Source organism: Oryx dammah, unplaced genomic scaffold, assembly GCF_014754425.2.
Source record: "Oryx dammah isolate SB20612 unplaced genomic scaffold, SCBI_Odam_1.1 HiC_scaffold_3, whole genome shotgun sequence".
In the NCBI taxonomy this organism is placed as follows: Eukaryota; Metazoa; Chordata; class Mammalia; order Artiodactyla; family Bovidae; genus Oryx; species Oryx dammah.
Window position 1 is genome coordinate 105309547 of NW_024070187.1, and position 12463 is coordinate 105322009.

The 12463-nt window shown below is 47.1% G+C and overlaps 1 protein-coding gene and 1 long non-coding RNA gene across 3 annotated transcripts in view; one reads left to right on the forward strand and one right to left on the reverse strand.

The window, feature by feature from the left end:
• Positions 1-2195, reverse strand: part of HS3ST1 (heparan sulfate-glucosamine 3-sulfotransferase 1) — a 35962-nt gene extending 33767 nt beyond the window's left edge. Inside the window, exon 1 of one of the 2 annotated variants that reach the window (XM_040238342.1) lies at positions 1986-2195. The gene's annotated coding sequence lies outside the window, so the exon portion shown is untranslated. Of the gene's footprint in view, positions 1-1185; positions 1954-1985 lie in introns of those variants that run through there. The other variant, XM_040238343.1, reaches the window with a different exon arrangement.
• Positions 2196-2364: 169 nt separating this feature from the next.
• The window catches only part of LOC120862221, a 28409-nt gene continuing 18310 nt past the window's right edge, over positions 2365-12463 (forward strand). The window contains exons 1-3 of the long non-coding RNA XR_005720716.1: positions 2365-2432; positions 7776-7910; positions 9034-9096. This is a non-coding gene — a long non-coding RNA (uncharacterized LOC120862221). The remainder of the gene's footprint in view (positions 2433-7775; positions 7911-9033; positions 9097-12463) is intronic.

The window sequence follows — 12463 nt, forward strand, 5'->3', positions numbered from 1 at the left end:
AGAGTGCTTAGTCACGAAGTTGTTGATCCCAGGCAAACTCAGCTGAGTTAGAGGGACCCGCTGAAGCCCTGATACGCTCCATGAGAAGTTGATTTTGCTCTGCCGAGCGCTGGAGAAAATCTTATGTAACACAACGGGCCATTTCAATATGTTATTTCTGCAATCCTATGGGAGGAAAGGGAAAAAAAAATCTAAGCGCTAGAAATACAAAGAGTAACGCGGGGATCTGCAGCTGAAGCGTTCATCTCCTGGAATTTCACTCGGTCAGGCTTATTCGAGTCGCACCCAATCAGTACCGAGGAAGCAGAAAGGAAGAATAATTCAGAACGCCAAAGGATGGGGTTTAGAAATGCAAGGAGGCAGAAGTTGGGTTATCTCCCTGTCCTTTCCTTCTTTTTATTTCTTTATTTTTAACATAACATTCCTGAAATTAACCCTTGAACGATAGTGGGCAATTGCATTTCAACAAAATAGGGTAAGATGTGGCTGCAGAGCAATAACGCCCAAGTAGGTCCCAAAGGATCCTGAGTGTAAACGGGTTGCGGTCACAAAAGCCAGCTAAGCACCGGCACCCGGGCGCTATGGGACCCTTGAAGATCCGCGCCCGCACCTAGCGGCAGGCGGAGAAGCGAGGCAGGTGAAACCGGGGTTTCCAGAGCTCCGTCTTCATCCCTCGGCCGCTCCTCGCGGCTGCTCCCTGCTAGCAGGGGACCGCTTCTGGGAGCGGAGCGAGAAGACACCAGATTTGGAGTCGCCTCCCCAGAATCCCCCCCGAAAGCATCTCTGTACAAGTAGTGGATAAAAATAGCCAGCGGACCGCGCCGGGGGGGGGGGGAGGAGCGAGACTCACGCAAGGCTAAGCAAGGATCCGACTGGTCCTGCAAAGTGGAGGGCGGAGGAAGAGGGGTGCGATCCCCTCCCGAGAGAGGGGCCTGGGTGCGCGAGGAAGCGTGGACGCTCGCCTCGCCGAGGGGAGGAGATGGAAGACTCGCGGAGCTCGCAAACCGCCGCGGAGCAGAGCACACCTCACCTCACACTCCCCGCACCCGCCCCGCGCCCTGCATCCCAGCTCTCGCTCCCTCTCGCCTCTCCATCTCTCTCTCTTTTTTTTGGCCGGCGTCCGGGGCAGGTTGGGGTCAGAAGCGCGAGCCGCGCGCAGTCGGCCGCCTGGGCCAGAGGTCGCACCTGGAGACTTCAGGCTCCGCGAGTGTGCCCGGTTCGGAGTCCGGGTCTACGCGCTTCCACCGCGGGTTGGCGCCCCTCCTCCCCTCACCTTCATCTGCCGTCACCACCCAAGGTGCTCGAAATAGAAACAGACGCAGGATTAAAAAAAAAAAAAAGTAAAAAGTAACACGAAAAACCAGAACCGTGCATGTTTGGCATCGGCGGGGGTGACGGGGCTAGGCTACTTACTGTCTGTCCGCCGTTTCCCTCTCTCTCCTCCCGAGCTTTCCCCGCCCCTCGGGAGATGTCCCATCTCTGCTTCGTTCCCAAAGCTAACCGCACTGAGGTTTCCCCACCCTGGATGCTCCCTGAAGACGGACTTTTTGCTGTTATCACCGCCCCAGTTGCCAGCCAGAGTGGTACCCAGGCTCCGCGGCGCTTTGCGCTCCTATTGCCCCCCACGGTCGGTCCTAGAGAGACAGAGACGCGTCGGGCAGAAGCAAACCTCCTGACTCTTCTAGGGGGTAAGGGAAAAAAGGAGAAAAAAATCCACTAAGTCAGAAACCTGCTTGAAAAAAACCAGTCCCTGAAGACTTGCCTAGCTGAGGGACGAAGTCAGGAGGCTAGTGGGATGGGGAAAGCTCTGGGCTCTCCTTCCTTCCTCCACCTACGTGCACCCTACTTGCGCCAGCCTCCACTCACCTTGGGCTCTGCTCTCGCCCTGAAGTTCAGGACGGCAGGTCGGGGCACCTCGATGGCCCCGGGTCCTGCCGCTCCCCACACTGGCGACCCCCGCCGCCGCAAGCGCGCGCCGCACTCACCTGAGCCGCGCCTCGGCGGTCCAGCCGGTCCGGCGCCCGAAGTCGGCTCCTGGGCTTGGCCATGGGCAGCGCCGTGGAGCCCCGGCGGCCTGCGGAGCGAGTTTTTTCAGGACGATCCGGGCCGGCGGGCGATACGCCGGCACAGGCGCCCGCGGAGACCCGGCGGTGGCGGCGGTTCGCGGCTGCCCTCGCGCCGGGGACTTTGCAGGCGGGGAGGCGAGGTTATCACCGCCGCCGAGGGGAGGAGCAGAGGGAGGAGCGGGAGCGGGAGGAGGGGACAGAGGAGGCCCGGCCCGCAGGGAGAGCGGGTCGGGCCGAGGAGGATCGCGAGCGCCCACTGCTGCCCGGTCCGCTCCGGTGCTGCCCCGGGGTCGGGTCGGCTCGGAGTCCGGCTTGCCACGCTGCTCCCGGGGCGGCCGGGCAGGGCTCGGGAAATCCCGCCGACAGGTACGGCACGAGTCAGTCCCGCCCCTTCCCTGGAGCAGGTTCCCGGGGTTTCAGCCCTGGGAAGCTGGGGGTGGGGATGGAACTTGGGGAGGGGACCAGCGCTCCCTCCCGGGAGGGTGGGGCCGGTTGTGGGTTGGGTGATGGCCGTCCCTGCGAACCTGGGACATCCTGTCTCCACTGTCTCTCCTGTTAGAGAAGGCGAGGTCCTAACCCGGAGCCCATGTCTTCCTCCACTCCCCGGCCTCGCCGGATCCTCCCACGTGCGTCAGCACGGCCGATCTCCGTCAGGGCAGGTGCCCACCTTAGGCATCGGTTGCTCCCTGCGCCGCCCAGGAAGCGAAGGGAGCCATCCACTCGCACCGCAGCCGGACCCGGACGCCGGCGGCCTGGCAGCTGGAGCGAGGATCCGCGCGAGGACCCGGCTCCCCAGCGCTCGGTGTCGCCATTGAACACTCACTCCCTCCCTCTTCGGTTTCGCGTCCCCGGAGCGGATGCGGATTCACCCTGAGAACGCAGAGCTTTTAGCTCTGCCTTCGCTAGTGCATCGGGATTGCAAACGTCAGCTCTGAAATTAAGCCGGTCCCCCTGTCCCCTTCCCCCGCGTTCCTGTACCTGGGAAGTTTTGTGTCAGAACTAGACCAGCCTTCACTCTAATTTCAGATGTAAGGTTTCCAGGGACCCGGGGTAGGAATCCCCTTGGAGAAGCTAGGCTGTCTCTCTATCCGAGCCCAAACTAGTGGCCCTAAAAGGCAGATCAGCCAATACGTTAAGAAATTAAATAAAAGAAAAAGAAAACGTGCCAGATGAGTGTCAAAGTAATTTATTTTAGATGACATTTCAGTCGCTCTTCCATATCTTAAGTATTGGAAAATAAATGTTTGGAAGAAATCAAATTTGCCCTTCAAGTGTAAAAAACCTCTCATTAACTTTGCTCAGATTAAAAATACACACCCACCTAAGCAATAAATCCTGTAGGAAATTGACCTCTTTCTCGTGTAGTGTTACCCACTGTCCTTTTAGAAAGCAAAACGATGATCAGCATTTTCTGGCTGTCTAATAAAACCAGTAGCATCTGGGAAGCCAAGGCCAAGTCTTATTTTGGAAAATAAGATTATAGAAGTTTTAATGATCCTGATCGCTTCTTTGAGCCAGACTAATATTGCCATAATATTTTAGAACTTTTAAAATACGTTTGGAGTACCTTTGTGTTAAGTTGCTTCTGTCATGTTCCACTCTTTGTGACCCATGGACTGTAACCCACCAGGCTCCTCTGTCCATGGGGATTCTCCAGGCAAGAACACTACAGTGGGTTGCCATTTCCTCCTGGAGGGAATCTTCCTGGCCCAGAGATCTAACAGTCCTCTCTTACATCTCCTGCATTGGTAGGTGGTTCTTTACCACCAGTGCCACCTGGGAAGCCCAAGGAAATGGTAACCCACTCCAACAGTCTTGCCTGGGAAATTCTATGGACAGAAGAGCCTGGTGGGCTCTAGTCCATGGGATTGCAGAGAGTCAAACACAACTGAGCCACTGAACACACACACACACACACATATGTATTTTTAAAAGTCACTTTAATCAAACTTGTGGTTGGGGGCTGGGTGTGGAGGAAGGTAGTCAAAAAGTACAAGTCCAGTTAATAGATAGATAAATATCAGAGGTATAATGTACAGCATAATGACTATAGCTGACACGATTGTATGGTATGTAGGAAAGTTGCTAATAGAGTAAATCCCAAGAGTTCTCATCACAAAGAGCCTTTTTTTCTGTTTTTCTTTTCTTCCCTTTTATTGGGTTTATGTGAGAAGGTGTCTGTTGGCTGAACTCATTGTCATAATCATATCACAATAGACATAAATCAAACCAGAAGGCTGTATGCCTTAAGCTTAAAATGATGTGCGCTGATTACATCTCAGTAAACCTGGAAAAAAAAACAAAGTCAGTTTAAAACCTCTCTTTGAAAAGCCTTAACATTCAAATTTGCATTAGCTTCTAAAAAAAAGTACTTTTCCTGCCTCATTCGATGAAGCCCTATAAAATCATGTATGATGAGGTTGTGCAGGTCAAATGGTAGTTTCAAATATACCCTTGCCAAGTACTGGAGTCCTTAAGCTCCTACCAGCAGCTAAGCCCAGCGCGCAGATCGCAAGTTCTTCAAAATAGGGAGCCACTTTGATGTCCTAAGTTGGTATGATTGCTTTTCCTTAGGAGTTCAAAGTGCCTTTGGGCCCACAGTCTGGATTTCACAACTCATTTGTGAGATGCAAAGTGAGACTGGCAGTGATTCCATTTGCACCCTGGGAGCCAAAGTCCGGTTAACTGATCTACTTAGTTCCCCCATTACAAGCCCTAAAAGGGAACTAGAACTTCAGGCCGCAGCCCTGAGTCTCTGTCACAAGCTTCTCTTGCCCCAAATGACTCCAGACAGATCTGGCCACTCGCAAGGATTGGTGTTTTAGCTTCTCTCTCTTTTTTGATTTTGGCCAGCATTCATCGATCAGTGATCAATATTCTTATGCTTAGGTAAATAAGAAAGTATTCACTGGTTATTTTGTTCTTATTTAGCATCTTTGTTGCTGTTATTGTTGTTCACTGACTAAGTCCTGTCTGACTCTTCACAACCCCATGGACTGCAGCATTCCGGCTTCCCTGTCCTTCACTATCTCCCAGAGTTTGCTCAAACTCATGTCCATTGAGTTGGTGACATCCAACTATCTCATCCTCTGTCACCCCCTTCTCCTCTTGCCCTTAGTCCCAGCATTAGAGTCTTTTCCAATCAGTTGGCTCTTTATATCAAGTGACCAAACGATTGGAGTTTCTGCTTTAGCATCAGTCCATCCAGTGAATATTCAGGGTTGATTTCCTGGCTTCCCTAATGGCTCAGATGGTAAGGAATCTGCCTGCAATATGGGAGATCCAGGTTTGATCCCTAGATCAAGATGATCCCCTGGAGAAGGGAATGTCTACCCACTTCAGTATCCTTGCCTACAGAATTCCATGGACAGAGGAACCTGGTGGGCTACAGTCCATGGGCTCACAAAGAATTGGACATGACTCAGCAACTAACACTTCCTTTTGGATTGACTAGCTTGATCTCCTTGCAGTCTAAGGCACTCTCAAGAGTCTTCTCCACCGCCATAGGTCCAAAGCATCGGCTCTTTGGTGCTCAGCTTTCTTTGTGGTCCAACTCTCACATCCATACATGACTACTTGAAAAATCATAGCTTTGACTATATGGATCTTTGTCGGCAAAGTGATATCTCTTTTTTTAATACGTTATCTAGGTTTGTCATAGCTTTTTTTCCAAGGAGCAAGCATCTTTTAATTTCATGGCAGCAGTCACCATCTACAGTGATTTTGGAGCCCAAGAAAATTAAATCTGCCAGTGTCCATTTTTTTCCCATCTATTTGCCATGAAAAAGATTCCTTGCCCAGTGCTTTCTGTACTTGAATAGTTAATGTTTGTTTTTGTTATCTCCGGTTTTCTACTTTTCCTCAAATGTATGATGGAAGAGAGGTCAGGAGAAGGAGAATTAGAGAGAGAGAGAGAGAAAGAGAGGGCTTGCTTCCTCGGAAGACATCGAGGACTCAGAGTCACTCTACCTTCCTGAGCTCAACCTGATTTTATCTGTAAGGCTCCCCTGTACAGCCTCAGCCTTTCCTCCCTTAATGGCCATTTGAAACTTTCAGGTTAATAGCATGAATATTAAGGAGTCCGATGGGATTCTTTATAAGCAGAGGAAATTGGGATCAGGTTAAAAATCCAATTTTAATAAACTTTCCAAGTCTTGATTTAGATGAGGCACTATTGGCTTTCAGTGCTGAATCACCTTAACAATCAATGTATTTTTAAAAGGTCCTTGTTGTAGAGAAAGCTGCATGAGTGTCGTTTAATTGTAGACTGTGCATCCCTGTCTTCATAGAAAAGATCACGTGTATAATGGATGAGAGCAGATATGAACTGCCGCTGTGCACAGAGCTGGTTGGGAGAGGAGAGGGCGTTCGGTATGAAAGATAGTTTTCACTCATTTGACCAAAACAAAGGGAGTGTGATTGCACTGTGTGAAAATGGTATCCTCAAATAACTCCTCTAATTTGATTGTGCTGAGGTCTAGAATTGTTTCCATTTCTTTTGACTTGCTAATTAGCTGGAGCAGAAGGCTTGTGAGAATAGAAAAATGATGGTCATATCCAGAAAATACGTAGGACTGTGATTCCTCCCAGCCAGCGCACCTGTCACCTGCCTACCCCACCAGCCTGTCCAACTCCCAACCTTATCTGTGTGTCCTTGAAAATGACTCACGCCTCTGTGATTAATAGACTATGGGATGTTTTTCTGAAAACAGGACTTTCTCCCCTTAGTAACACTGGACATACTCACGGCACATGTGGTGACAAGTTTCAGTTCTAACTCTTGCCTTTATAGGACCTATCCTTCTGCCATATTGCTTATGTAATTAATTAAACATTAAAATTATATGGCATGCCTACATCGCCATAAAGAAGCATGTGTGTTCATGTTCAGTCAAACAGTTGTGATCTGACTCCCCATGACCCCATGGACTGTGTAGCCCACCAAGCTCCCTTGTCTATGGAATCCTCCAGGCAAGAGCACTAGAAGGGCTTGTCATTTCCTCCTCCAGAATATATTGATATTATTTTTATTTATTTAAATATTTTCTGAGGCCCCCCAAATCAGTATTTCTTGGGAGTTTAAAAGAAATTACAATATTTTTGAAAGGCCCTGAAAGTACCTTGGGCTCTCAAGATTTCTAATGGCGTGGTTGGCCCTGTGTTGGTGGTGATGTTGCTTAATTGATTCTGGTAAGGAGGTGCAGTGGTAAAGAATCTGCCTGCCAGTACAGGAGATAGAGACATGGGTTCGATCCCTGAGTCAGGAAGAATCCCTGGAAATGGCAACCCACTCCAGTATTCCTGCCTGGAAAATCCCGTGAACAGAGGAGCCTGGAGGGCTACAGTCCATGGGGTCGCCGAGAGTCGGACATGACTGAGAGACTGATCACACAGAGTATGTATGAAACCGCAATTCCAGACTCATACTTCAAGGTCCATTTGTTATGTTGGATAAACAACCATAGAAAACATGCTGCTTTTATTTCGGGTCCTGTGTCAAGCTTTGCCCCAAATTACACACATCAGTGCTGCAAAAATTGCAATATTGCAGCCCTGAAGTGGTCCTCTTGTTCAAATTGTTGGACCCTGCTGAGTGCCAGAAAAGTTTCGGGGCCATGGGAAATTGTGGCACTCTCTTTGATTTCAGGTTTGCAGGGACCAAAGCTGATGATGCTTTGACAAGCGAATCTTGCTGTTTCTCTCTTTTAGGCCTCATTCAAGGATCCTGAGAGGTTCAAGCTCTTCAGGAAAAAGAAAAAAAAAAAATGGATCTTTACCTCTCTCTCTCTAGCCCTGTCAGTTCAGTGGAAACATTTACTGGGTACGTCCTAGATAGCAGCCATGGTAAGTACCTGGGTGGAGATGTACAGAGAAGAGTAAAGTGTAAGCCCTAACCCAAAGGGGCCCACAGATGTGCAGAACAGAAAAATTACAGTTCAGCCTGACGATTCTCACACGCTCAGGTTCCCGGTGTACGAGGAAGGTCGATGGAACATTTGGAATGTGATTCTCACGCCCTTACATTCTACCCTGAACTTGCAGCTTCAAGCAGCACTTGCTATTTCTAGTAGCTCTCTCCTCTCGGAGTCCCTGCTGAAGTCCTCCAGAGTGTGGCCTTATTGTCCCTGAAAACCGGCAGGGCTGCCTTCTCACTTCTGAGCCTTGTTTTGATTCCAGATTTAAAATAGAATCAAAACGATGAGAAAAGTCTTGAAAGGTGCTCGTGAGTTCTCTTTCTGACTTTTATAATACTTTTCTTATAAAAGAGTTTGTTATGATACTCCGAAAGAACTCGCTATATATATATATATATTTTTTTTTTCTCCTTTATGGTAGTAATGTGTATTTTATAGAACACTTTGAAGCTCAGACAACTTAGCTCTAAAAGAAAAAAAAAAGCATTGAATATTTAAAATGATCAAGTTGACATATCTCAATATATTGGTAACAATATTTATTATAAAAAGCTAAAATGGCTAGCTTGCAAATATGATACCTCAGTTCCCTTCTGTGTCTATCCTGTGACCATGAGAGACCTCAATGTGGAAACAAGATCTGACCTCTGGGACACAGAAGATGTCAAAACAAATGGATCAAAGACTGATTAGGACAGAGACTCAGTGAAACCCGGTAAAGGATTCGCCTGCAACGTGGGAGACCTGAGTTCAATCCCTGGGTTGGGAAGATACCCTGAATAAGGGAAATGCTACCCACTCCAGTATTCTGGCTTGGAGAATTATATAGTCCATGGGGTCATAAAGAGTTGGACATGACTGAGCGACTTTGAGTAAATGAAACCATGCTTGAATTCCATGTTAAAAATGGCTAACTTGTACAAAGTTGGGAAAATGTATTAGACAGCATGGGAAATAAGGTGGAGGTATGAAGAGGTAAATAAAAATCATGGCGTTTATTGATAAACTTTGTGCTAGGAGATCTGAATATCTTATCTTTGTTTTGCACACAGACATAGAGCAGTTAAGGAAGTTCTTAAAGGACATACAACCAGCAATGCTGGATTTAGGACCAGGTGAACATCAAGTCCTTCTGTGTTTTTTTCCCCCCTGTCTCATGATATTAATCTCTCTTTTCTTGCTTAATTTCTTATATTCACTTCATAAGAAAGAAGAGTCCAGTGGAGTTTATGGTCTATCTCTTCCAAATGAAGAAGAGATTAGGGGTTCTCTTCAGGCCTTGAAAAGATACTTACATTCTAGGAATTATCCATAAGGTATTTAAATCCCATATTCATGATACTGTTATAATTGCATTTAGTAAACTAACTCCAGGCTTAAAAGCTCAGTTCTCAGTGTAATTGTTTTTCTCGTCCTGCATACATTTATGATGAAGATGTTTCGCTGGCAAACTTTATCTCATACTGCGGCCCTTGATTTCAGGCAGGGCTTCAGATCTCAGCTCTGGTGTTTGTGGTCATTCATTCATTTATTCCAGCATCATGTAGTTTTTAGTTCTTAGTCTGTGTCAGGCACAAAGTGGGCCCTGGAGATACAGGAGTGGACTGGAGACAGCGCTCCCTGTTGTCTTAGAGCTGAAAATCAGGAAGGTGTCCAAACATCCTTTGGAGGATTGAATGCCCTTCCCAGCTCTTGTTCCTTATCTGGAGTCAGCCTGCCTTTCTGGATTCACTCTACCTGGAAGCTGTTCTGATTGGTAGAGACACTCTGCCTGCATAGGGAAGTGGATGAACTTGTGTGTCAGTGTGTATATGTGTGCTCAGTTGATCAGTCGTGTCTGACTCTTTGCAATCCCATGGACTGTAGCCCACCAGGCTTCTCTGTCCATGGGATTTTCAAGACAAGAATACTGGAGCAGGTTGCCATTTCCTCCTCCAAGGGAATCTTCCCAACCCAGGAACTGAACCCACATCTCCTGCATTGGCCGGCAGATTCTTTACCACTGAGCCACCTGGGAAGCTCAATGACTGGACTTACTTGTGAATGAGCTGAGAAGTGTGTCTTCAGATTATCCGTTAGGTCTGCCTTTCTCCCTCTTGGGAGCAAGATGCCTGTAGGAAGCGTCCAACCTGCTTGACTCCTCTGCTGCCTCTTTGGGATCCACCTCTATGGGAGAGAGGTCTGTTCTGGCCCGGGGCTGTCTCTTCCCCCCTGGGTAAGTGCCCAGTTCTGGGGTTCAGCTATGCAGCCCTCTTAGCTCTCACATGGTAAGTTTCTGCAATCTCTTTTCCCTCAGTAAAAAAGACTTACTTAGCTGATGTCCATCTTGGTCTTTATGGCATCGCATGGAATAGGGGTGCCACATACAGAAGTTGATCTCCCAACTGATGAACTCTTTCCCCTTTGTCTTAATTCACTTACTGTTCATGGTGTTCTCACAGGGCAAGAATACTGAAGTGGTTTGCCATTCCCTTCTCCAGTGGATCACATTTTGTTAGAACTCTCCATCAGGACCCGTCCATCTTGGGTGGATCTACATGGCATGGCTCATAGTTCATTGAGCTGAACTGCTCATAATTAGCACTCATTATGTACCATCCTGTGCTCTAATTGTTAACCATGGCCAAGGTCAATTCCTGGGGTTACTGTAAGTCTGTTGGGTTCATAGTTTATACCTTTTAGGCCCTACTCATTCTTGGAAAGAGAATGTGAAGTGAATTCTTCCAAAATAAACATTCAGGACATATGACACACCTCAAGAGGGCAGATTCCAGATCCCAGTTGCCAGGGTTCAGATCCTAGATCTGCAGAATGAGCTCTGTGATGTCACCTGAGTTACTTAGCCTCAGCTTCTTCTTCTGTAAAATCGTGAAAATGGCCTCCTTTTCTTATTACATGGAAAGCGCCTGGTATATAGTACACACTAAATGCAGCAACAGGCAAGTCCATCCACAAGCAGGCAGCGACATCAGCCTCATGACAACTTCTTGGCCGAGCACAATGGTGAGATGCTATCAATTGTCGTGTAATCTCAGTTTCATAAATATTAAGATGTAAAAACCTTAAAGTCAGTGAAATGCAATGTTATTTCTTAGAATCTTTGAAATGGCACCCCTACATGGTGTATCATTAATTTTTTCTTGTAATTTTCACATTACCTTTGCAGTTATATGTTATAATAGAGAATAAGGAAAGCCAAAACCGTGGAATCAAATTTTGAGGTACTTAATTAGTAAATCATTTAATCAGTCAAGAGATGGATACCACTAAGTTCTACGCATATGACAGCTGCTTCATGCATGATCAATCATGTCCAACTTCTTGCGACCCCATGGACTATAGCCCACCAGGCTCCTGTCCGTGGGATTTCCCAGGCAAGAATACTGGAGTGAACTGCCATTTCCTCCTCCACAGAATCTTACTGACCCAGGGATGGAACCCGAGACTGGAATCCCCTGCCTTGGTAGGTGGGTTCTTTACCATTGCACTACTCGGGAAGCCCTTATCACGTGAAAGCGTGTCAGTCCCTCAGTCGTGTCTGACTTTTTGCCATCCCATAGACCGTGGTCAGCCAAACTCCTCTGTGCATAGGGTTTTCCAGGCCAGAATACTGGAGTGGGTTGCCATTCCTTTCTCCAGGGGATCTTCCCCATGTGTCCCGCATTACGAGCAGATTCTTTACCAACTGAGCCACCAGGGAAGCCCTACCCTCAAAGTGTTTGATGGATTCAGAGAAAAAGATCAGCTGATCAGGGAACAGAATCCTTCGAAAAGAGGTGGGATCTGGGCCACAGCCATGTAACATAATGCTTGGTTTCAGTAGAAGTTTCAAATAGCAAAATTCTCTACTGAATTTACTGAACAGGTCAGAGGAGAAAAAAGCATACAGGCCACCAATGACACACAAGTGAGGACTAAATACTGTTTTTAAACTTCCACATCCCAGTATTAAGGATTAAGCTGGATTTTAAAGTTTACTTTGGCATTTGTTTTGTTATAAAGTAATACTTGTTCATTCAAAATCACAGAAAATTAGACAGAGAAAAAAAGGAAACAATAATACAACTACCTGAAGGCAATTCCTGGATTAAGACTGGGCAGATAACTTAAATGAAAAACGAAATTGAAATCACCAGTTTGTTGTACTAGAGTATTTCTAAGTCTATAGCATTTAAAGTTGTTTAACTTTATTAAACATAACATTATTGTATATTTGGATTTCTGATTTCTTAGGAAAGGGTGCAAACCGGGGCCTGGTTTCTGATTTTTAAAAACTCAGTTTTAGTAATACCTCAATATTTACTTTATATAGAAAATGAACAAATACATTCTTGTCTGATGACGCATGGAAGTCTGAAGAAGGGCAACTCGTCAAGCAATTCACTCTCACCCAGTTCTTGAGACAGGAATGAAGAAGTGGGGTTTAGATGGTTTAGATGGAGGAGTAGGTCTTTACCTCCACTAGACTTTCCGGCCTCTTCC